The sequence below is a fragment of the Hemicordylus capensis genome, chromosome 3 (assembly GCF_027244095.1).
Source record: "Hemicordylus capensis ecotype Gifberg chromosome 3, rHemCap1.1.pri, whole genome shotgun sequence".
NCBI lineage: Eukaryota > Metazoa > Chordata > Lepidosauria > Squamata > Cordylidae > Hemicordylus > Hemicordylus capensis.
In genome coordinates this window covers 130,073,030-130,098,470 of record NC_069659.1, presented here as the reverse complement: position 1 = coordinate 130,098,470, position 25,441 = coordinate 130,073,030, and the positions used below count along the sequence as shown (strand labels likewise).

The following is a 25,441-nucleotide window of genomic DNA, read 5'->3' as shown; positions in this document are numbered from 1 at the left end:
GATGTGCATGGTCCGGAGCAGTCCGGACCAGCACCGAAGGGGGGCCTTTCTTTTAGGGCGGGGAGGGCTTGCTTACCCCTCCCGCCTCTTTGCCCCCTCCAGTGCCCGTATTCTATTGTGTAATTGGGGCACTGGAAACCAGCCACCCCAGCCGCCCCCCCGCGAGCGGATTAGGGGCAAAAGAAAACTACTGCCGCCCTCCCGCCCCCCTCCCTCCCACCTGCTGCCCCCCCCGAGTGCTCACCACATTGTTTGCAAAAAAAAGAGAGGAGCTCGCGAACAGAGCTCCTCTCGCGCCAAAGTCTCAGGCCCAACTGGGGCCTTGGGCGCACGCGCACGCGCGATAGGACACCTGATCTAATGGAACTTCCGCCGGAGGCCCGGTCTACCCGCCGGGAAGAGGGAGGGCGGCAGTAGCTTTCTTTTGCCCCTAATCCGCTCGCGGGGGGGCGGCAGGGGCGGCTGGTTTCCAGCGCCCCAATTACACAATAGAATACGGGTGCTGGAGGGGGCAAAGAGGCGGGAGGGGTAAGCAAGCCCTCCCGCCCTCAAAGGAAGACCCCCCACCCGGACCCGGACCAGCCAAGTCCGAACCGGTCTGGACAGTTCGGAGGCCTTTAGAATGGCCTCCAGACCGGTTCGGACACACCCCTAATCACAGCCTGGGCTCTGGGCGGGTGGATTGGCAGCGCAGATGAGTGGCAGCTCTCCTGCTGTTTGCCCGCGCCTCACCCAGCAGCTCCAGGGGTTGGGTGAAGGGAAGTGCTGCCACGTGGCACCTCACCCCCCCAAACACCGGTAATGCACCTCTCCCCCTTCCCGTGTGTGTCTGCCATGACTGCCAGCAGCCACTGCAGACACACAATCTGTTAACCCATTTTGGGGGCGTGCTCGTGCCCCAAACCCAGGTTAAGCCATAGGCTCCATAAGCTGGCTTGCCACCAAGCTCCTGCCGGGAGTCATGTGGCTCCTGTTGGTGCCCATGAGCAGCAGAAACCAAGCTGGGCTCCCTTAGCCTTGATGTATAGTAAATTAGAAATGCATAGAATTGCACAGCCTGCATTAGTTTGAAATAATGGTTCTCTGCAAGAGATGTTTCTTTGCTTGTCAGTGCAAAGCACTGTCACAACTATGTTTCTCTAGTAATGTTCCATCCCCCATAGGTTACTGCGACCGGCTATGGAATGTAGTGAAGCCGATATGTGAAGGGGTTGATATGACTAGGAAGATGTTGGCAGTCTGCCTGCGTACGTGTTTAGAGTGTGTTTTCTGGCCTTGGTTAGGCACCTTGGCATCAATAGGCTGTCTCCTTGTGAGGATGACTTTTGCATTTGTCTTGTATAAAGGTATGGATGTTTGAGTATTCCTTTGTCTTGCTTTGAGCAAATAGCCAAAGTAACACCTCTGTTCTTAAGGCAGAATAAAACCTTTGATCTTAAAGTCCTCTCATTTGGGCTGATTATTGGGCTCCATCTGCCCAGGAACGAACCTCCTTATTGGGGACAAGGTTACCCTGATACATCAGCCTGGTTTCTGCTGCTCGTGAGAATAGCTTCCAGATCTGTCATGTGGCTTAATGAAGGCTGGCAGTAGCTTGTGCTCATAGCTGGAGTACAATGGAAGTGTAGAGCCGCAGGTTCAGATGGATCTCTAAGGCGTCAAAAAGGCAAGTTAGTCTTTACCTTGATTCCTCCCTGCAGTGGCAACCACCAGCAAAGGCCACAAGGCCCTCCACACGAGCAGTGTGGAAAGCCTAAGAAGGATCTGTGGGGAGAGCAGGCATGACTTAAGGAGGGCAATTAAGTGGGCTTGCCACTGGGAGCCATGTGGCTCCCGGCAGTTCACACGTGCAGTGGCTGGGTTCCTTTAGCCTAGTTTCCACCACACGTGAGAATAGCCTCTCTGTCTTGTTCTGGGATAATGTCAGCTGGGTAGCAGTCGGGGTGTGTGTGTGTGTGTGTGTGTGTCTGTGTCCCAGAACAAGCTCTAAAGCAAGCTAGTGAACTGCTCATGGCTGGTCTTCTGATACAGTTAAAATTATTTTATTTATAGCATATGTTCCTCATCAATGTCCTGAGCATTGCAAATGTGTCAATGCATCTGACCACAGAGTCATCAATCCCATATCAAACGTTTTCACATTCAGAGATGGCACATCCGAATGCTTTGTTAGTCAATTCTTATCAGCAGGAATGTTCCTGTTTGTTTTCACAAGTGTCTCTTTTGTTAAAAAGCAAATGTCCTTCAGATGAAAAAACACACCAGCTCAAACAGCTGTCTCTGTTCTTCTTCTACTCCAATGATAGTTGCCTCAGTAATTCAGGAGGGGGGAGGGAGAGGTGTGAAGGTAAAAGAAGAAGAGGATCAGCAACTATAGGTAATACAGTCAATCCACATACCTTACCAGCGCAAGACACTTGTTTACAGGATAAGCATAGGAAAGGCATACATTCTCAAAGAGATACAAGAAATAAAGCACTGTTGCAGAAGAACTACAAACAAATCTCATTCAGAGGTGCACCTAGGTATTTTGGAGCCTGGTCGGGAATGATCGGGAATGGAGTTTTCTCTCCCCACCAGATGTATGATAAGCCTGCAGGCCTCAGTTAAAGCTGGGGTGGGGCCAGAAGGCAGCCAAAGAGGGGCTGCTGGTACTAGAGTAGCTGTGCCTCATTTTCTGCTCCTCCACTTGTTAATATGGGCCTCTACTGCATCCAACTGAAATTATTTGATTCTATGGATAATTTCAGAGTGGTCTCTAAGGGAAAATCATCAAAGTCCCATAACAAAATAAACTTTTGTCTGTTTGACTCAATAATTTTGTTTTATTTTGCAGTGTTAGTCACAACTGTATTATAAAGGAACAAACATAGCTGTCTATTAAGTTCCTCTAAAACTGGAATGACCCAGAGGAATCTCTGATAAAATAATTATTTTGTCTGATCATGTGACTTCACTTTGAACCCTTTGGATTCCTCTCAGATATCACATTGGTTTAAGCTTTCTTTTGCATTGTCCTTCATAGAAGTCATTCTGATAATCAAAAAGTGTGTTCTACCCAAGTTTGAGAGCTGTGTATGCTCTCAGTTTTCAGTTGTGTGGAAGCAAGTTAGGAGGAAATCCTGGTTAGAAATAATTGTGTGGAACCAAGATAGGAGGAAAAATTATACAGGTTTTCCTCCTACCTTGCTTCCACACAACCAAAAATTGGGAGCACAAAGCTCCCAAACCAGGCAGAACACAGTTTTTGATTGTGTGAATGACCTCATTGTTTATCATCTCTTAGCAAGCTTGCTTTCCTTTGAGCTCCACCAGTACTCACAACCTCATTTCTCTACCTGTTAGATCTCCTCCTTGTAGCCTCCTATGAATACTTTGACCTTCAGGAACTCATCCTCAATGTCACTCACTCCTTAGCCTACAAAATCCACTGCCAGGGCTGCATAAATCATAACCTACTTTGACTTGTATTCACTAGAACTAAGATGCATCCCCTTCAGAAACCTACAAATACCATGTTGAATGTATGTTCTACCTTTCTAACAATATCATCTAACTTCGGATCTAACAAAAGTGAAAAGATGTTCCCTCCCACGCTTGCATATCAGAGTTTCTGACCTTTATATTGTACTTGTGAGTCAAGAAGCAATTGGAATAGTTTTGAAATTGTGACAACTGATGTCATTGCTCCCACTGCAAACAGAAAAAAAGATTTCTTTGCAGTAAGGGCTCGAGTCAAGTCCCATTTTTGTTTTGGGAAACAAAAATTTTTGTTGGAACAGGGTAGATGAAATCTGACCTCAGAAGAATATAAATGATCAGTTAAATGCAGGGGTTCCCAAGCTGTGTACTCCAGGTGTTGCTGTACAGCTCCCATCATCCCCAGCCACAATATCTTGTGACTGTGGGTGATGGGAGTTGTAGTTCAGCAATATCTGGAGTACCACAGCTTGGGAACCCCTGAGTTAAATGTATTTGTAATTTGGATAAGAAAAGAAAAGAACAGCCCTGCTAGATCAAACCCAAGGCCCATTCAGTCCAGCATCCTGTTTCACACTGTGGCCCACCAGATGCCTCTGAGAAGCTCAGAGGCAAAAGATAAGGGCATACCCTCTCACCTGCTGTTGCTCCCCTGCAACTGGTATTTAGAGGCATCTTGCCTCTGTGCCTGGAGGTGGCCTGTAGCCAAAAGACTAAGAGCTATTATCCTCCATGCAGGTGCTGCTCGTGAACGCGCCTCGGGTGGGGTGGGGGGGCTTCTTTAAGGTAAACGGAGCCAGTGCTCCGTGCCGCCTAGCAGCCCCCGTGGCGGGGAATCACCTCCACCACTCACCTGGCTCCCGTGGAAGCGAGCCCCCACCAGCAGCCAGGTGAGTGACGGAGGCGATTCACAAGCCGCACCTGCCTCAATGAGTTTGTCTAAGCCCTTTTTAAAGCCATCCAAGCTACTGGCCATCACCACATCCCATGGCAGAGAATTCCATAGATTAATTTTGCACTGCTTTTGGTGGCGATAAATTTCCTGGCCATCAGTTTCATGACCCCTGGTTCTGGTGTTGTGAGAGAGGGAGAAAGTTTACTCTACTTGATTTCATAAATTACTAAATAATTGGCACCAACCAACCAATTATTTTGATGAACAGAGACCTAAATGACAGTATTTGGAAAGATTTTGATGTAAAATGTTTACTTTATTTCTCATACTAATGCATTTTGTCAACATTTAACTAAGATCTATGTATGTATGTATATGTATGTATGTAATTAACATTTTAAAATATCACCCACAACTCACGTCTCTGGGTGGTTTACAACAAAGCAAACAAACAAAAACAAAAAGTTAAAGCATTAGTTAAAACAAATGACAACAGAAAAATTAAAACAATAGTTAAAACAAAATAAATGATACAGAAGAGGTTAAAACATTACAGCAATTTAAATTTTAAAACAACATTTCAAAACAATGTTAAAACTTGTAAAACTACATTTGATTAAAAGCCTGGGTGAATAGATGCACCTTTAAAGACTTTTAAAAAGTTGTCAGAGATGGGGAGGCTCTTATTTCAGCAGGAAGCATGTTCCAAAGCTTTGGGACAGCAGTGAAGGCCTGTCCCCGAGTAGCCACCAGATGACCCGGTGGCAACTTCTGATGGACCTCTCCAGATGATCTCAGTGGGTGGTGGGGTTCATGACGAAGAATACGTTCTCTTAAAAACCCAGGGCCCAAGCTGTTTAGGGCTTTATAGGTTATAAACAGCACCTTGTATTTTTCCTGGAAACTTATCGGCAGCCAGTGTAGATGTACAACATCTAAGCAAACAAAAATAAAAATATTTTTGCTTTTCTTAGTTGCATTAAACTAAGCAAACTCCAGAGGAATCCCCTTATGTTGTTTATATAAAAATGCCAACAATTGTACTAGAGCAGGTTTTTAAACAATGTCTCAAAATATATTGTGGGTTGTGAGACTTGGTATAGATTTCAAATTGTTAAGCAAAACCAGCATCCTTTACATCATGAATGGTCGGATTCAGTGTTGCTGTGGTAAGAAATGTGTGTATTTTCTATTTACTATTGTTATGCTAAGGAGTTTAATATACACTTTTTGTCCTGTATTGTTAAATAATCTGTATAATAACTTAACTTACAATGAAAACTGCATTGATACTACTCTTGATATATTTTTCAAATCATCACATTTTTATGCTGAAAATTTTACAGTAGATTTTGCCTCCACCGTATTATACTCGCGGTGCTAATAATAATCTGGAGGGTCTTACTCTTTTTGTTGTCCTGCAGGACTCCGATGTCTTTGTCCCAGTTCATGCATGTGTAGATCCTACACTGTTGTTCAAGTGAGGATACCACTGGGTTCATGGCTGGGATTTGTTTATGTGGAGAAACTGTTTGTAATCATCATTATCATCATCATCATCATCTTAATAATAATAATAATAATAATAATAATAATATAATGTGGGGCTTGCATGCTCTGGTAATTATTATTACATAATAATAATATGTGGGGCTTGCATGCTCTGAGGAAGGTGAGAGCTATGCCAGAGGTCCAACCATACTAGACAGGTCTCAACAGAGGAGCCAGACAAAGAGTGCCTCTCCCATCAACAATATGGTGAGATGTAACTTTAATAAATCTATACCCGGGTCAACAAGGACCGCGCCAGGTGCTGGAGTCCCTGGACATCTGGTGGCAAGTGGGCAACAGGACTCAGGATCTTCAGTTGAGCAACCAGGGCTGAAGACAGCAAAGTTACTGGAAGAAATGTCGCTTGACCGAAAACAATATACAAAAAATGCCAACAAGGAAATAATGATCTGCTATTACAAGTCTAGTCCAACTAGAAGAGGTTATTTAAAAAGAATGTACCAAATTTGGAAAGAGAAGCATCCAGATACAGAAATAACAGAACAAAGGCTAGCAGACCAGAGAAGATTCATAATAAGAAATAAAGTATTCACAGGAGTTGTGCTGGAAGAACTGGAAGAACTGCAAAGAGCAACACAGGCTCAAGATATGGAAGAAGAATTATCACCAACTGAAGCAGTTGCTCAGGCGCAGCTGGAGGAGGTGTTGGAAATAGAGGATGCCATTGTTGCTGAACTGTTTCAAAATAAAAACCAGGCAACCTCCCCTTTGCCTTTACAACAAAAACCCGAATGCCATTTAACAGAAAAGCAACAAGAACTAAAGCAAAAAATAACTGAGCACATGAACCAAACAACCACCAGGGTTCGACTTCCAGCTCTGAAAACAGTTGCCAAAAAACAACTTGCTCAGGTATTAAAAGATGTCAATGCTGCACTTGCAGAAATAACAACCACTAATTTGCAAGAAACAAACCAACTAATGTACAGTGCAGCAACAATAACAACAAAAGAACTCGGATATAAGATCAATGGACCTGTAAAAATAGAAAGCAGTACATCAGCTAAATGGAAGATTAGATTAGAAAATAAAATCTCCAGGCTTAGATCAGATGCTAGTAAATTGAAAGATATGAAAGACAAGAAGCTGAAGAATGAAAACACCAAACAGTATCTGATCCAAAAATACTACCTAGATTCAAGGAAAATTAGAGAAGTTCTGGAAGTAATAAAGCAGCAAATAATAATTAGAGAAGTTCTGGAAGTAATAAAACAGCAGTGTCAAAGAAGATTAGCAGATACGAATCCAGAACTACACAACACAGGCAGAATCTCCAATTCCAGTCGAATCAGAGACGTTTATACCAAAGCATAGAAGGAGAAACTGCAAGAAACCTAGAAACACCAAATAAAGAAGAAACAGTGCAATTCTGGGGGAAATTATGGGACAATCCAATAGATTATAATAAAAAAGCAGGCTGGATGAAAGAGGTCAAAAAATGTAACCAACAAATGCAAGATCTAATAATAACACCAGAATTAATAAGTGAAAGAGCAAAGAAAATTAAAAATTGGACTGCTCCAGGCGATGATGAACTGCATGGCTTTTGGCTTAAACACCTAACAAGCCTTCATAAACAACTATCAAAACAGCTCAATCACATTTTGCAAGGAGGTGATATTGAACAATGGCTAACAACTGGGAAAACTCATCTCATCTTGAAAGACCCAGCAAAAGGTGCAGTTCCAAGTAATTATAGATGGATAACCTGCCTGCCAACCATGTTCAAATTATTAACTGGAATAATAGCAGATGAAGTGATGCAATACTTATTAACTAACAAACAGCTTCCAGTTGAACAGAAAGGAAATTGCCCCAACACCAGAGGCACAAAAGACCAGCTGCTGATTGACAAAATGATTTTAGAAAATTGCAAGAGAAGAAAAACCAATCTAAGTGTTGCATGGATTGACTACAAGAAAGCCTTCGACTCATTGCCTCACACATGGATACTAAAATGTTTAGAAACAACTGGTGTCAGCAAAAACATTCAGATATTTATTAAAAAAGCAATGAGCATGTAGAGTACACAGTTAACAATCAATGGCGAGACACTTGGACAGGTTAGCATTAGAAGAGGCATTTTCCAAGGGGACTCACTATCCCCTCTGTTGTTTGTAATCGCCATGACCCGACTTTCACAAATACTCAACAAAACAGGCCTCGGATACCAAACATCTAAAACATCAAGTCAAATCAGCCATCTGCTGTACATGGACGATCTGAAGTTGTATGGAAAGTCCCAGTCAGAAATCGAATCACTGCTAAACACTGTCCGTATATTCAGTAGCGATATAGCAATGGAGTTTGGACTAGACAAGTGTGCTGCATTAATAATGAACAAAGGGAAAATAACAAAAACAGAAGGAATAGAACTGCCCAATGGAAGCAAGATCAAGAACTTGGAAGAGAAAGAACATTACAAATACATGGGCATTCTCCAGGCTGATAACATTGCACACACTGAAGTTAAAAGAAAAAATGGAAGTGAATACATCAGGAGAGTTAGAAAAATCCTCAAGTCCAAACTCAATGGCGGGAACACCATACAAGCCATAAACACCTGGGCTATACCTGTTATCAGATAGACTGCAGGAATAATAGACTGGACCCAGGCTGAGCTAGAGACGCTAGATCGTAAGACCAGGAAAATCATGACCATCAATCATGCTCTGCACCCCCGCAGTGATGTACATAGGCTATACCTCCCTCGCAGCTCAGGTGGAAGAGGAATGCTGCAAGTCCATCAAACAGTAGAGGAGGAGAAAAGAGGCCTTGAAGAATATATCAAGGACAGTGAAGAAGATGCACTTCAAATGGTCATTGACGAGAAACTATTCAACACCAATGAAACAAAGCAGGCCTACAAGAAAGAACAAGTCAAGAAGCAAGCAGAAAAATGGAAAAATAAGCCACTGCATGGTCAATATTTGCACAATATAAGTGGAAAATCAGACATCACCAAGACCTGGCAATGGCTTAAGAATGGCAACTTGAAGAAAGAAACTGAGGGTTTAATACTGGCTGCACAAGAACAGGCACTAAGAACAAATGCAATAAGAGCAAAAGTCGAAAAATCCACCACAAACAGCAAGTGCCGCCTTTGTAAAGAAGAAGATGAAACCGTGGACGACCTAATCAGCTGTTGTAAAAAGATCGCACAGACTGACTACAAACAAAGGCATGACAAAGTAGCAGGGATGATACACTGGAACATCTGCAAAAAATACAAGCTACCTGTAGCCAAAAATTGGTGGGACCATAAAATTGAAAAAGTTGAAGAAAATGATGATGTAAAAATATTATGGGACTTCTGACTACAAACAGACAAACATCTGCCACACAATACACCAGATATAACTGTAGTCGAGAAGAAAGAAAAACAAGTCAAAATAATCGACATAGCAATACCAGGGGATAGCAGAATAGAAGAAAAAGAAATAAAAAAAATCACCAACTACAAAGATCTACAAATTGAAATTGAAAGGCTGTGGCAGAAAAAGACCAAAATAATCCCAGTGGTAATTGACGCCCTGGGTGCAGTCCCAAAAGACCTTGAAGAGCACCTCAGCACCATAGGGGCCACAGAAATCACCATCAGCCAATTACAAAAAGCAGCTTTACTGGGAACAGCCTATATTCTGCGACGATATCTATAACAACAGCAACAACATTGACAATAAAATTCTGGCATCCCAGGTCCTTGGGAAGGACTCGATGTCTGGATAAAAGAAACCAGTCAATAACACCTGTCTGACTGTGTAAAATAATAATAATAATAATACAACTTTTTTTTTTTTTTGCTGTCCCATAAATTGTTCTCTGGGCCGCTCACAACACAACATTAAAACATCCAATTAAAACACATAAAACACACCAATCGCAACACACACACACACATCAAACCAAGACAATTTTAAAAAACTTTTAAAAAAAGAAATCGATTTTAAAACACCTGAGCAAACAGAAAGGTCTTCACCTTGCATTTAAAGAACAAAGTGATGGTGCCAGGTGAACCTCACTAAGGAGGCTATTACATAAACAGGTGCAACCACCAAAAAGGCCCTCTCCCTAGTAGTCACCCACTTTGGAGCAGGGCCCCCAAAGAAGATCTTAAGGTATGAGTCAGGACATAAGGGACAAGGAGCTCTTTCAGGTGACCCAGTCCAAAGCCATTTACGGCTTTAAAGATTAAAATCGGCACTTTGAATTGGGCCTGGAAATGGACTGGAAGCCGGTGCAGCTGACGAAGCACTGGCGAAATATTATCAAAGTGTCCAATCCCAGTTAATAATCGTGCAGCCCTATTTTGTACCAACTGCAGTTTCTGGACCATTTGCAAAGGCAGCACCACTAGGGACTTTTATAGAGGACATGTAACTTTTTGGGGGACAAAATAACTTTTTTTTTTTTTTTTTTTGCATTTGATGTGGTGTCTGAAGTTCTGGGGAGCACTCAGAATACTTTGCTCCCATGAGCAGCCTCTCTCATCCTTTGTCTCCTTCTCTACCAGCACCCTACCGACCATCCATCCAATGAGGCAGGTTGCAGTGGCAGGTTGCTGAGCCATGTGATGCAGGAGCTGAGGTGCAGCTTGTCTCCTTCATAGGAACACAGGAAGCTGCCATATACTGAGTCAGACGATTGGTCCATCTAGCTCAGTATTGTCTACTGGAGGCAGCTTCTCCGAAGTTGCAGGCAGGATTCTTTCTCAACCCTATCTTTGGTGACGACTCCACCAGTGAGCTTGCTGCCAGGGCAGCATGCTCTTTTATGCTGACAGCCCAGGAAATGATGCAAGGCCCAGCAGAAACTGCTGAGTCAGCACTCTGGGCCCTCCTGGAAGTTGAAGCTCTTCCACCAACAGAGGTCTGCAGCAATGTTGCTCCCAGAGAGAGAGAGCCTCAGAAAGACAGAGAGCAGCTGCTTATACTCATCACAAGCAATACTCACCATCTTCCAGGGCAGGGTGACACACAGTCCCGTATTATAGGGGAAGTTCCATATCTGAGGCAAACATCCCTTGACAGGAACAGCATTCTGTTTTTCATGTATTAATGGCAGAGCCTGTGGCTCTCTCTCATCCCTCAATGCATTTGCATTGAGCCCTTTGAAGTCTGGATGAAATCCATATTATAATGTAAAAGAAACAACAAAATTCACAAATGAAGCCCCAGTTGCTCTTCAGACTTGCACGAGCAATTGCCAGGTTTTATTTACATCTTGCAAGTTGCTAATTGTTTACTTATCAAATGTAAATAGACCTACAGACTCCTGCTAACCGGCTCACCACTTCTGGCAGATTAAAAAAAAGCCTTTCAGTGAGGCTTTCAGTGGGGAAGGGGTGTGTGTGTGTGTGTGTGTGTGTGTGTGTGTGTGTGTGTGTGTGTGTGTAAACCTGGGGGATTCTCTTAATTTTTCACCTGACACTTGCTCTATGTCTACGTGGGATGGTCTATGTAAACAAGAAGCTTTGTTTAATCATGGGGCTTGTTTTGTTGTTGTTGTTGTTACAAATGCATTGCTACTCAGGTTTCTAGGATGACCCCACCCACAGATGACCCCCCCACACACACACACACTTGTGTTCCATATTCAGGCAATGGAATGTTGGCAACCCTAGCTGACAACACAGGGTAGATAATAAGTTCCCTTCCTCCCTCTTCTTCCCTCTGCTAAAGCTGCTAAAGCTTTCATAACATTTGTATGAAATAGCAACTCTCAGGGGGATATCCACAGGACATCTGTGATGTTTACGATCTTGTCAATTCTCTTTTAAGCCACGTCCACTGCACTAATTGCATTGGCTTCATGGATAGCCACCATACTAAGCTTCCACTTCATAAAAATGGTAAAGTGGCTGCATAGTTTCCAGTTGCACTGTGATCCCAGATCTCTGTGATCTGGTAATTCTGTGTAGATCCAGCTAACTCATACTAGAGCTTGAGTGCACTACTGGTTTGCTCCTTCCTGTTCTTTATAATTATGCGTTTGTCTCGATAAACTCAGGCTCTCAATGCTTGTGTTCTGTCCTTGATATTCCTGAGCACCAGAAATACATACAACATGACTGCAGTGCTGCAAAACAGAGTGCGTAGATCCCATTAATGCCAAAGTGGGCTCAGAATTGCAAAAAATAAAGCTTTAAATCACTGTTGAGATAGATAACTTTAAACAGAGATCTGATATATTCATCATGGAAACACCAATTAGTCATGGTAATTCAATGGAAGAACCATAATGTTCTCAATCAATATGCCTCTGAATACCAGTATCTAATGGCAGATTGGGGAGACTTATCTCCTTCATGCTCTTGTAAGCTTTCCAGAAGTATTGGGCCATTGCTGGAAATAGGATGCTGGACTAGAACGTCCTTCATATAGGAATGTGTGAACCACCTTGATCTTGAGCCTGAACTGGCTTGATCTCAAGCCTGGACTAGCCCAGTTTGGTTTGAAGTTGAGCCAACACCCGCCCGTCCCCCGTCCCCCAGACAGTTTGGGTCCAGTTCAGGAGTGTCGGGTACCAATACATTTGGTTTTTAAAGAGATTGACTTACTACCACTGAGGGATTCTGTAGCCTCGGGGGGTGCTACTGAAGCCACAGGGGGTTTCTGGAGGCTCCCCCTCCCCCTTCCCCCATCTCCCCACGGGGTTTTTCAGCCAATTTGGGGGCCATTTTGACCCCGTTTGTGAGCACAGTGGCTTTTTTTTTTTTTTTGCCACTGCGCATACGTGCAGGCCAAAAATGGCTACATCATGTTCAAACAGGCCTGTAATAGCCCCAAAACAGGCTGAACCTGCCTGTGGGAAGATGAAGGGAGGCGAGCAGGGGGGAGCTTCTGGTGAACCCTCACGAGTGAACCCCCAGCAGCACTCCCTGAGGCAGCAGAAGCCCTCAGTGGCAGTAAGTCAACCTTCTTTAAAATACATTCATTGGCACCTAGCACCTCCGAACTGGGCCCAAACCAGTTCCGATTCAAACTGAACTGGTGGCTGGTTAGGATTTGAACCGAACAACGCAAATTAGTCTTGTGCACATTTGGAACTATGATCAAATCTCTTAATTTAGAAATCACTTTTGAAATTCAAGATGGAAAATGTGCCTATTATCAATTATAACATGTTCTCTCTTTCCTATTATTACAATATAATACAATATGTATTTCCTCAATAACCCTTTTGTTTTGGGTGTAGCCAACTGATTGTTTCTTCTGTGGTCTCTGTTCATTCAAGTCAACCTTGTGCAGGAGTAGAAAAGCATGGTCTAGATTCTTTTGTAATTATGGAATTAAAAGTGCCCAGCTCATGTCAGTTGATAAGAAAGGCTTCTCCATGTCTTTGCTGTTTCTCTCTAAATCTCTTCCTGCCTCTGAATTGAATTCCCACTTGACCACATGCTCACAAAACATCTCTCCATCTTAAAGGCAAAACAGCGTCAAGTGATCCAAATTGAGCTCAATGCATTATGCAAAGATTAGTTCATTAGAGGTTGAGATGAGCTATCAAGCTGTATTGTTGGCTAGAATGCTGTGAGCTTCTCCTCCTCTCCCCCCACTCCCCCCCCCCAGTGGTGACAGAATCTTCCTCTCTCCCCCCTCCAGCCCACTTTCCCAGTGATGACAAAATCAGAAGGGAGATTTATTCATTTACTTCCTCCCCTCTTGTGGTACAATGGGAGCATCACAATGAACTATTAAGTAGAATTTGTGGGGTGGAATGTATCTGTAGGTGATAGTTCAACACCATTTCCTGAGACAGCATTCTTCATAACCAGTCCTCTCCTCCTACTCCCTTGATGTGCCAAGAAATGCATGTAATAAAATTACACTCACGATACCAGGTCTTTGCAAATTTCATATAAATGCGATCACATCTTTACGCATTCTGTACTGATAATTCGCAAAGAATCATGTGCTGGAAGAATGGGAAAACCCATCATTTGATCACATTTTGATAATGGGAATGACAGAGTAGTTAAAGCATGTTAACCAACTTGTTTAATTTCAGCTTTAAGCATATGAACCAAAATGACACCCTAACCATAAAAAGGATCAGAGGTGCACCTAGGTAATTTTTGAGCCTGGACCTAAGGGCCTTTGGACAGGCCCACCCTTGCTGGAGCCCCCTCTCCCACCCGCACTGTTAAGCATCATCCCCCTACACACACACACACACACACACACACACACACACACAGTAACACACGTAGGACCGGGTCTCACGATCAGGGAGACCCGGTTTTTACGGGTGAGTGGGAAGAGCAGGCTAAGCCCGCTCTCCCTGCTCACAAGCGAGCAGGGAGCCCTGGGTGGCCTGATCAGCCGTCCACATGGTGGCTGGCTCCGAGACGGAGCCTGTGGGGCTTGGGGAGCTCGGGGACCGCGCAGCCCCCGGAAGCCCCAGTATGCCCTGCGTGAGTGCGCAGGGCATACTGGGGAGACCCCCGAGCCGGGAGGCTGTGCCGCGGCTATTCACAAGCAGATAGCCTGGGTTTGCAGAGCGTTCGCTCCGCAAACCCGGGCTAAGGGGCGGGCTACAGCAGCGGGTTAGCCGCTCCAGAACCACCGGACTCATCTGCGAGCCCGGTGGTTCTGACGATCACAAAAACCGGGCTAGGATTTTCCTAGCCCGATTTTTGTGATCGTAAGAATAGCCCCGTAGTATTTTTAACACATGGGTTCTTGAGGGCACAAACAGCAACTGAACTTACAAGTATGTAAGAATATAAAACAGGTATATTTATGCAAACATGCAGTAACAGAAACATTTCAACACACAACTTAACATATTCCCATCCCACATGTTTCTTTCCCCACTCCCCTCTCTATCTCTAAAACACCCGGCATAGGTCACAATCACACTCGGCTGCCCAGCGCAGTGTGGGCCAGCAGCAACCACACCACACAAGACAGACTAGAGAGGATTTGGGGGGCCCCAGGGGGTGTGGAGGCCCTGGATTTTGGCCTCAAAGTCCAGGGGTAAGAGCACCACTGATGAGGATGCATTAGGGTCAGCTTCACTGTGGACAAAACTACATGTTACATTAAATGCTTCATTTAGCAGGTCCTGTCCTGGGACAAATACTGTCAAGGAGAGACTTTTGTCAGGATTGCAATGCGGCCGGGGGCGGGGGGGGGGATAAAAATCCTGCCCTATTCCATGGTCCCGATCCTGATCTCCTTGACAGTTTTTTTTAAAAAAAGTTTAATGGGACACGTAGCCCTGTGTGACTGGTCACTACAGAGAATTGGACACCCACACACACACCCCACTACTTGGAGCTGCCACAGAACAGAGTGTGTTTATCAACAATTGCCACAGACCTCTGTGTCGTCTGAAAGCAGCCTTTGTTGTGTCCCTAGTCAGAAAGATCCTGAAAATGCGTGTCTCCCATTTTACATCATGATGAGATTCTTTGCTTCTATGACTGTTCTGAAGAGACTGCTATCTGGTGTCTGCTGGTGTGTTATAAAGGTGGGTGTATATAAAATTACTTTAATAAAATAGCTTTAATATTTCAGGATGGAATCAACCTGTGGTGATATTAATGGAGTTATAGAAGGGATAACTGTAAGAAAAGTTGAAATAATTGATGCTTACTAGGGAGAAGGACAACCATTATATATGTTAAAGTGCAGAGATAGAGACTGGTCAGAATTCTGTAGCTTCTTTTAAATACTATTTTATGCAAAACACTATTGCCAATAATTCCCAGAAGCTCCCTCTGTTAAACAATGCTTATTCCGTTTATTTATTTATATTTATTTAACATATTTTTATACCACCCAAAACTTACGTCTCTGCAATTAGTTTGCCTGCAAGCAACTAATTTTCTCTCCACTTCTTTCTCTCCAGTAACTTCCCCAGTCTTCTTTTTTCCATGAGGCTTCTGGCTTAGTCCTGTCATTTCCACTGAAAGACTCTAAAACCACGTATTAAATTTGCACTCATCCATATGTCATTTGGATGTCCATGTAGACAAGTCTTCTATGGTTTAATCGGAAAATGGACCTTCTGCATGGATCTCGGAATTATAATTCTTAGGGCTCTAAAGACCTCCTTAGCACTGAGCTGCCTAGTAAATGTAGGCTGCCCACGCAGGCTGTGAAAGCTAAGCCAATGAACTACCTGTAGGAACTTTGGCCTCTCTGTTTGCCTGCACAGTCCCAGCATGACATCCAAACAGACTAGCCAGACACCTACTGCCAGATGATAAGTCACAGACATTGATGTTGCGAACACGCTAGTGAAAAAATAAGCGATCTGAAAAAATATACTAACTTTTCAACAAGTAGCATGCAAAGAGCAGGGGCGTAGCAAGGTTGGAGTGGGCCCAGAGACAAGATTTTAAAATGGGCCCCCCCTCACTGAAGCTCAGCTAATGAAGTAAAGAAATCTTAAATTATTTTTTAAAAAGGTTTTGTAAATTGTGGATGATGCAAGTGATTTAATGGTGCTAGAGAAAGACATGCTGTTCTGGTAGCTCCAGGTCTTAACACTCCCATCAGTTTTGGAGGATGAATACAACTGAAGGAAGCCCAGGCAGGTGCATGGCTGGGGGAGTCAGTCATGTGACTTGCCTCTGGGGGCCCCCAAGGCAGTGGGCCCCCAGACAACTGTCTCCCCTTGCCCTATTATAGTTACGCCCCTGGCAAAGAGCATCATTATTTAAGGAAATATGCTCTCTCTCTCTCTCTCTCTCTCTCTCGTTTCTATTTGGCTCTCTGGCAATATTTTAATGTTATTAAATCCCCCCAAAACTACCCAGTATAAACATACAAATAATTTGAGCACTTCTGTGTAACCCAAAAGAGAGAATGGTCAAGGAGGAGGCAGGAAATCCTTTTGGTGGTTATATACTTGAGATCTGGGGCTTCCCCCAGATTTCCCTTGTTACTGTAGGTAGACGTGCAATTTAGTTTTTTACTTTTAGCTGCCATTAAATAGCATCTCACATTGTGTGTGTTTAAAAAATGGAATAGAATCCAGAGATTTGCCATTGGCTCTAGGCATATTTGTGTACCTCTGTAATGGGATACAGAAATGCCTGCGGCCTTCGTAATACTTGCCATCGCCTACAACTGAAAAGATTAACCACTGTGAAGCTCAATTTAGATAAGGATTAGAACCCAGCCTGTGCTGAAATGAAATGATATTTCCCCCATAACACAATCATTCATCAGCAGGCAAGCCAAAACTTGCTGCCTTATGAGAACATGTTTATAGGGAAATGTGCCCTTTAGGTGCACACTGATACTGTTACGCAGCCCCACTTTGCCGAGTGGTGAGAATTTGAAGTCCCAAGGGCAGTGTTACCTGGGTTTGTCTTCTTTTGCATGAGAGAGAGCACTGGAGGCTCATGGGGCTTCTTAATTTTAGTTTTTAATATGTGGTTCATTTATAAATACAAATACAAATAGAGGTCATTCACACAATCGAAAACTGTGTTCTACCTGGGTTTGGGAACTGTGTGTACACCCAATTTTTGATTGTGTGGAAGCAAGATTATAGGAAAACCTGGGTAGAAGTGATTGCGTGGAAGCAAGGTAAGAGGAAAACCTGGGTAGCTTTTTCTCCTACCTTGCTTCCACACAATCACTTCTACCCAGGTTTCCCTCTAACCTTGCTTCCACACAATCAAAAATTGGGAGTACACACAGTTCCCAATCCCAGGTAGAACACAGTTTTCGATTGTGTGAATGACCTCATAGAGTGCAGGTGGAGGCAAACAGTGCCTAGACTCCTACAAGGCTCTCTCCCTTCCCAGACTCTGATGGCTTCCCTCATTGCAAAGAGGTCTCTGTATCTAGTGAAAAGCCTAACAATTCACTTTCATGAAGAAACACCTACTGGCTTTTAAGCAACATTAACATACTTTAAGGAAGAACAATTGACTAGGCAATCTTCATAACTGTCAGACAGCAACATTTTGAACACCACCAGGAATTAATGAAATTAGCATTGCACGTGAAACTAATTGCTCTATTCCAGAGTTCTAGATGCCATCTAGAATCCATATGGAGCGTTCTTATCTTCAGTTCTGTTCACTTCAATCTTGTGGGGGGGGGTGTGGGGGAGAAGAGCAGCTCCTGGTATGAAAGCAGATGTGTGTTTCAGAGCTCCAGTGCTGCAGGAAATTGATTGATTTGGGTGACTGATATTGTGCTCTGTACTAATGGCCCATTTACTGTGGATGACAAAATTGAGCAAAGTTGGAGAGAAATAACAAAGCAAGGAAGCTGATCCCATGATCACCGGAAAGCAGACTAAGGGAGCCTAGCCCACTCTCTAGTGATCGTGGGAACCACCGGGCTTGTGGTGGTGACACATGAGTAGACCCCCGACCAGGAGGCTGCAGCCAGCCTCCCGGCCTTGGGTGTCTCTCCAGAATGCACTGCAGAGCATCCTGGGACAGATGGCACCCTATCCCTGCAGCCCCCACTGGCTCCGTGACGGAGCTGGTAGTTGTGTGCAGGGCTGCAGGCTTGATCGTCTTCAGAGAGATCTCGGTAAGGCACTTCACACTAATCGTGTGAAGAACCTCATAGAATATCTTATGTCTATAAATGTAATGATTGGAATTTGACAAAGAATTTGCTTCTCTGAGCATTGCATTTCAGCTTTAATTCTTTGAGAGTGAGACTCTGCTGTCCAGAAAACTCCAAGGTGGCTATCTTCATCCAGCCCCACTTCTTTATGTTCCCCATCCATTCTTTCTCTAGGCTAACTCCAGGCTTTGCCGTATTTCTCTTAATTCACAAAACTAAAGAAGTTAGTTAGAAATATCAATATTTGTGATTTTTTTATTTATAGAGTACTTTTAATCTGTAAAGAGGTCTATAATCCTTTGTACATGGGAGAGGGGAGGTCAGCCTTCCAACAGACAGACCATGACAAAGAGAAGAAATGAGCACAAGGCTCACAGATCTAACTTGAAGGTAGCTTAGATGTGATAGATCTGGATTCACATCCCATCTGTGATATTACTTTATTCTGGGTAATTTGTGCAAATACTAATAAATGAAACTTATCTGGCTGCCTCTGGAAATCCCTCCAAGTTTGATTCAGGTACACGAAGAGGGAGCAGAACTCCTTCAGTTCAATAGTCCATCCCATGTCTGATTTTGCTAGTTGTTATACACATCTTCTTTGTTATGAGGTAGATAGTTGTGTCCTGAGTTCTATCTGTGAGATGCAAAGTGCTGTCTTTTCCTCAGAAAAGAAAATCAGCATGTCTTGAGTCCTGTGTACTTGGGAGACGGAAAACTATCTTGCTGCAAGTACATTACTATGCAAAAATGCAGTATTTGTGGAACTCTCAGGATCATATGAAACTGCCTTATATAGAGTCCATCTAGATCAATACTGTCTGTTAGCCCTTGGGTCCATCTAGCAAGCTCAGTATTGTCTACATTGACTGGCAGTAACTCTTCAAGATTTCAGGCTGGAGTCTTCTTTCCAAGCTTGGAAGTGTTAGAGATTGAACCTGACACCTTTTGCATATAAAGCCCTAACACTGACCTATGGCCCCATCCACTTATTGTCATTTTTTTAGAGTGTGATGAACAATTGTCCAATTTGCAGACATTTCTACTGATCTAGGTGCCTTGGAATAGACGTACACCTAATTTCAGCTGTGGAAGAACCCTTATTTTATGGATAGTTCTTTGAGCCAGTGAGTGTCTCTCTCACACAGACACACTCACACACTCACTCACAAGTTACAAAGGTCATGATTATAAAAAATCCAAAGGATTGTCTATTTATTGCACTGATTGGATAAGGGCTGCCTCATATGTCTTCCATGTGATGGCTATGCCATGCTTTCACTAAGTGAGCCATCTGTTGCACTTCTGTTTGTATCACATGATTTATCTGCATGCCAGCACCAGGCACCTGTGACATCACAGAGATGGGGGAGGAATCACACAGAATGTTTTACATAGTAAAAGGTAAAGTTGTGCCCACGTGATAAAAGTAATATGTAAATTGTGCCTGAATATTACAAATTGTGGTGTGTGTTTTTCAGTACAGCATAATATTTGCCTTTATTGGGGTCCTCCAAAATTAGGCCCATAGAGCAAATTATTTGAGTGTTTTCTTTTTTCGATTTTCAGTCTCTTTCAATCTTTCCACAGGAGATTTGCAAGATTATCTTTTGAAAGCCTGTAGAAGAATTAAGGAAGTTCTTCTTCTTCTTCTTCTTCTTCTTCTTCTTCTTCTTCTTCTTCTTCTCCTTCTTCTTCTTCTTCTTCTTCTTCTTCTTCTTCTTGTGTTCTTATGATTTTCTTAAAGGAAAGAAATTGCCAGGCAGTCCTATTGATTGCAAGATGTTTTGTGAAGACACTGTCCTCTGCTTTAGACTATTGGGGCATTTCAGTTGACAGTAGAAGTCTCATTATGTGGCTTGTCAAATCTTTTTTTAACTGGCATCCAATATCCTTTTAGGCTGGTTTTATGGTAGCTGCATTTTTTTCATAGTTAAATTATTTAGTCCTCTTACAGCATATATAACAGTTTCTAAAATATAATTGAGTGCAACCTATATTCAAGTGAAGGAGACATTTATAAATAATGCATGTGAATCAGTAAACAGAATGAAACAGTCATCCTGGCCCCCTCCTAGGTGGGGGAAGACCTCTTTTTAAAAAATGTCATATCCATCTCCAGAATGATGGGTTTTGGACCCTAAGGTTCTTGCTCAAAGGATGGAAGCACAATCCCTTAGGCCGTTTTTGTCCTCTGGCCAGTGATGGGGACCAGGACAACTACAAGTACACTGACAACTGGAGTTAGTTCTGGGAGAGAAAGGCAGATAGCTGGGGCTATGCTGGTACCTTCCCTTTCCTGATGGAGTTGCTGATGACGGGCGAGTGGGTGGCATAAGCTCCAAGCAGCTGTTGGGTCCTCTGGTGACTAGTGACTCAGGCCAAGCTCTCCTCCTCTTCATTTCCGTAGCCAGAGACGGTTGTGATGGAGTTCTCTCTGGAAGGGAAAGTCCTTTGAGATTACCAGTTTGATAATCTGAAGCCAGTTCTACAAGTTTCATTGCTAAGTGTCCTGTGATGATTGCAGTAGGCTGCAACCGCCCACTTACTTCAGTAGTCACAAGGTACAAATAACACACAGCAAGAGATATGATAGCTTTATTAGCTCAACTACTGTTAAAAATCACAAAAGCAAGCTTCTGAGTTACACAGTATCCCCCCTCCCCCCGCTACCAGAAACAGATGTCCAAAGCAAATATGACAGAGGCACTGTATGTCAAGGCTGAATCCAGCAAAATCTAATGTCCTTTTAGGACAGCAAGTGCGAAATGTTTGAGCAAAGGTCAATTGGATTGTACTTAGTCTGCTCTTGCTAAAGGGATCAGGTCATATGAAGCCCCAGAAACAAGGTAGCAAAAAAGATTCAGCAATGAATCTTTTAAAGATTCATTAAAGATATTAAAATATATTAAATCTTTTAATATCTTTTAAAGATATTAGATGGGAAGACATATTTCCATCACTAGGATTTGTTGGGCCTCACAGCAAGGTAGCCAAGAAACAGTATAAAATTATATTATCTCACATTATCAATTACAATTCTTGAGAGGGTATTGGAAGATCATATTTCAGTCAATTCTGGTCAAATTTTAAAGGGCGCATCTGAGGGTTTGGTTAGATCTTTGAGAACAAAGTCTGGTACCTTAAAGTTGTATGGGTTCTGACAATCAGATACTTTCTTAGTCTGCCAAAGAACATAACAGCCCTCCTGGATGTCTGAATGTGGTGTCTTTTTCCAGAATAGTTTGCAGTCTTTGCTCATGTCTACACCATAGACACTGGTTTAACAGTTATTCCCTCTATTCAGGGAACTCTGGGAATTGTAGTTTTGTAAAAAGGGCTAGAGGGAGTTCTCTGCTACTTGATCAAATTATAATTTTCTAGATTTGGGTGTGGGAAACCTGATAGTTAATCTGGAACCAAACCAATACAGGTTTGTAGTGTAGTCAAACTCTTAAAAGGGATATAGATCACACAGAACAAGATAACAAGTGACACATCACACAAAAAGGAACTGCTGTTAAATGAAATATTATTGCCTCTGTTCATAAAGATGACAAAGTAGGCACAAAGTGTAAGTACTAAGTACTAAATGGAATCTCACATGTACATTACTTTAACTAACACATATTGTCTGGCCGTTTATTTTAAACTTACATGGAGAAGGAGATATTGTATATTTTCCCTTTACCTGTAGAACACAGCTGGTGATTCAGCAGTGTGAACATAAGAACAGCCCTCCTGGATCAGGCCCGAGGCCTATCTAGTCCAGCATCCTGTTTCACACAGTGGCCCACCAGATGCCTCTGGGAAGTCAACATGTAAGAGCTGAGGGCATGATCTCTCTCCCACTGTTGTTTCTTGCAACTGGTATTGAGAGGCATCATGCCTCTGAGGCTGGAGGTGGCCCACAGCCACCAGACGAGTAGCCATTGATAGACCTGTCCTCCATGAATTTGTCCAAGCCCCTTTTAAAGCCATCCAAGCTGGTGGCCATCATCGCATCCCATGCCAAAGAATTCCATAGATTAATTATATGCTGTATGGAAAAAGTACATCCTCTTGTTGGTCCTAAATTTCCCATTTTTCGGTTTCATGGGGTGACCCCTGGTTCTAGTGTTGTGAGAGAGGGAGAGAAAAAATGCTCTCTGTCCACTCTCTCCACTTTTATGCATAATTTTATAAACCTTGATCATGTCTCCCCTTAGTTGCCTCTCTTCCACGGTAAAGAGCCCCAGATGCTGTAGCCCAGCCTCATAAGGAAGGTGCTCCAAGCCCCTGATCATCTTGGTTGCCCTCTTCTTCACCTTTTCCAGTTCTACAATATCCTTCTTAAGATATGGTGACCAAAGCTGTACACAGTACTCCAGATGTGGCCACACCATGGATATGCATAAGGGCATTATAATATTAGCATTTTTATTTTCAACCCCTTCCTAATGATTCCTAGCACGGAATTAGCCTTTTTCACAGCTGCCATGCACTGAGTTGACCCTTCCAGTGAGCTGTCCACCACGACCCCAAGATCTCTCTCCTGGTCAGTCACCGACAGCTCAGATCCCATCAGTGTATATGTGAATTGGGGTTTTTTGCCCCAGTATGCATAACTTTACACTAGCTTGTATTGAACCACATTTGCCATTTTGTCACCCACTCGCCCAGTTTGGAGAAAGATTTTTGCAGCTCCTCACAATCTTTTGTGGATTTCAATACTCTATATAGTTTAGTATCATCTGCAAATTTGGCCACTTTGTTGCTTACCCCAACTTCTAGATAATTTATGAACATGTTAAGGAGCATTGGTCCCAGTAACTATCCCTGTGGGACTCCATTTCTTACTTCCCTCTATTTTGAAAACTCTCCATTTATACCTACCCTCTGTTTCCTGTCCTTCAACCAGTTACCGATCCACACAAGAACCTGTCCCCTTATCCTATGACTGCTAAGTTTACTCAAGAGCCTTTGGTGGGGAACTTTGTCAAAAGTTTTTTGGAAGTCCAAGTATACTATGTCAACCGGATCACTTTTATCCACATACTTGTTGACAGTCTCAAAGAACTCCAAAAGGTTAGTGAGGCAACACTTTCCCTTGCAGCAGCCATGCTGCTTCTCCTGCAGCAAGGCCTATTTTTATATATGTTCAACAATTTTGTCCTTAAGTATGCTTTCCATCAATTTACCTGGCACGGAAGTTAAACTGACTGGCCTGTAATTTCCCAGATCCCCCCGGATCCCTTTTTGAAAACTGGAGTTACATTAGCTACTTTCCAGTCCTCTGGTACAGAGTCTGATGGTAGAGACAAGTTATATATATTTGCTAGGAGATCAGCAATTTCATATTTTAATCTTTCAGAACTCTTGCGTGGATAACATCTGGCCCTGGCAATTTGTTAATTTTTAGTTTTTCGAGACAGTTTCGCACATCTTCTCTTGTCCCCCTCAAACTGGTTCAGTTCTTCAGCTGCTAAACCTGAGAAACTCAGTTCTGGAACTGGGTATATGGTCAGTATCCTCCACCGTGAAGACAGATGCAAAGAACTCATTCAGCTTCTCTGCAATTTCCTTATCCTCCTTGATAATCCCATTCACACCCTCATCATCTAAGGGGCCAACCACCTCCCAGGCAGGTTTTCTACTTCTGATATATTTAAAGACATTTTTTGTTATTCCCCTTGACACTCCTGGCTATATGCTCCTCAAACTCTCTTTTTACATTCCTTATTGTCTCTTTGCATTTCTTTTGCCAGAGTTCCTTTCCTTTGTTCCTTTCTGTTCTCTTCATTTGGGCAGGACTTCCATTTTCCGAAGGAAGTTTTCTTCCCTTTTATAGCTTCCCTGACTCTACTTATTAACAATTCTGGTGTCCTCCTGAGCCTTTCCTTCTTCTTGGTATGCATTCCAACTGTGCTTGTAGTACTGTGATTTTAAATAAGTTCCATGCTTTCTGAGGCACCTAGTAAACGAATCAGTGTTTTAATGCAGGGATCCTCAATGTTGGGCCCCCAGATGTTGTTTGACTTCAACTCCCATAATCCCTAGCCCCAGTGGCCTTTCGTTGGGGATTATGGGAGTTGGTCCAATAACATCTGGCGGCCCAATGTTGAGGATCCCTGTTTTAATGGGTACATTTCTGAGTTTCTATTGTCCAGTTCAGCCTTCTTTTGATAAGGAGGGAATTTGCACTGCGGAGCATTATCTGACTACCATACTGTATTTTAGCTCCTGTGAGGCATCTATGGAGGTAAACCAAAGGAGGATCAATTGTGCAGAGAGACCTTGAAAGGAGAGTTAACTTTTGTGAGTTAACTTTGGGAGTCTACTTAGGTATCCCAGCATGGGGAAGGCACAAGGCTAGTTCCCTTTCCATATGCTTTGGCAGCTGCTAAATCAGTCCCACCGACTGCTAAGTGACTGATCCCCAATATGCCAACAAAAAGAGGGCTCAGGATGCAGTGAGGCTCCTGAGCACATCAAAAGTAAGACCCATGTACCTGCAGTCTCAAATATAAGCAGAGAGGCTTCTGGGAGCCTGCAGAAAAGCAGTGCTAGCAACAAATGCAAGGGTCAAACTAATCAGACAGGAGCAATCCTGAGACAACTGTGCCCAAAGGCAAAGGTAGCTTCAGACAGGAAGCCTCTTATACTTTTTCCTTTCTGGAAGGGAACATAAGAACATAAGAACATAAGAACTGCCCTGCTGGATCAGGCCCAAGGCCCATCTAGTCCAGAAACCTGTTTTGTACAGTGGCCCACCAGATGCCGCCGGAAGCCAGAAGCAGGAGTTGGGAGCATGCCCTCTCTCCTGCTGTTACTCCCCTGCAACTGGTACTCAGAGGCATCCTGCATTTGAGGCTGGAGGTGGCCCACAGCCCTCCGACTAGTAGCCGTTGATAGACTTCTCCTCCATGAAGTTATCCAAACCCTTCCTAAAGCCATCCAGGTT

The 25,441-nt window shown here is 43.3% G+C and overlaps 1 protein-coding gene and 1 long non-coding RNA gene across 9 annotated transcripts in view; one reads left to right on the top strand and one right to left on the bottom strand.

Moving 5' to 3' along the window:
• The window catches only part of GABRG3 (gamma-aminobutyric acid type A receptor subunit gamma3), a 578,435-nt gene that overhangs the window by 72,914 nt on the left and 480,080 nt on the right, over window positions 1-25,441 (top strand). The gene's annotated exons all lie outside the window — the stretch shown is intronic.
• Window positions 4,671-16,020, bottom strand: LOC128348763 (uncharacterized). Its single transcript, XR_008318299.1, has 2 exons — window positions 15,747-16,020; window positions 4,671-5,310 (listed from the first exon to the last, which is right to left on the bottom strand). It is a non-coding gene; the product is annotated as an uncharacterized LOC128348763 (long non-coding RNA).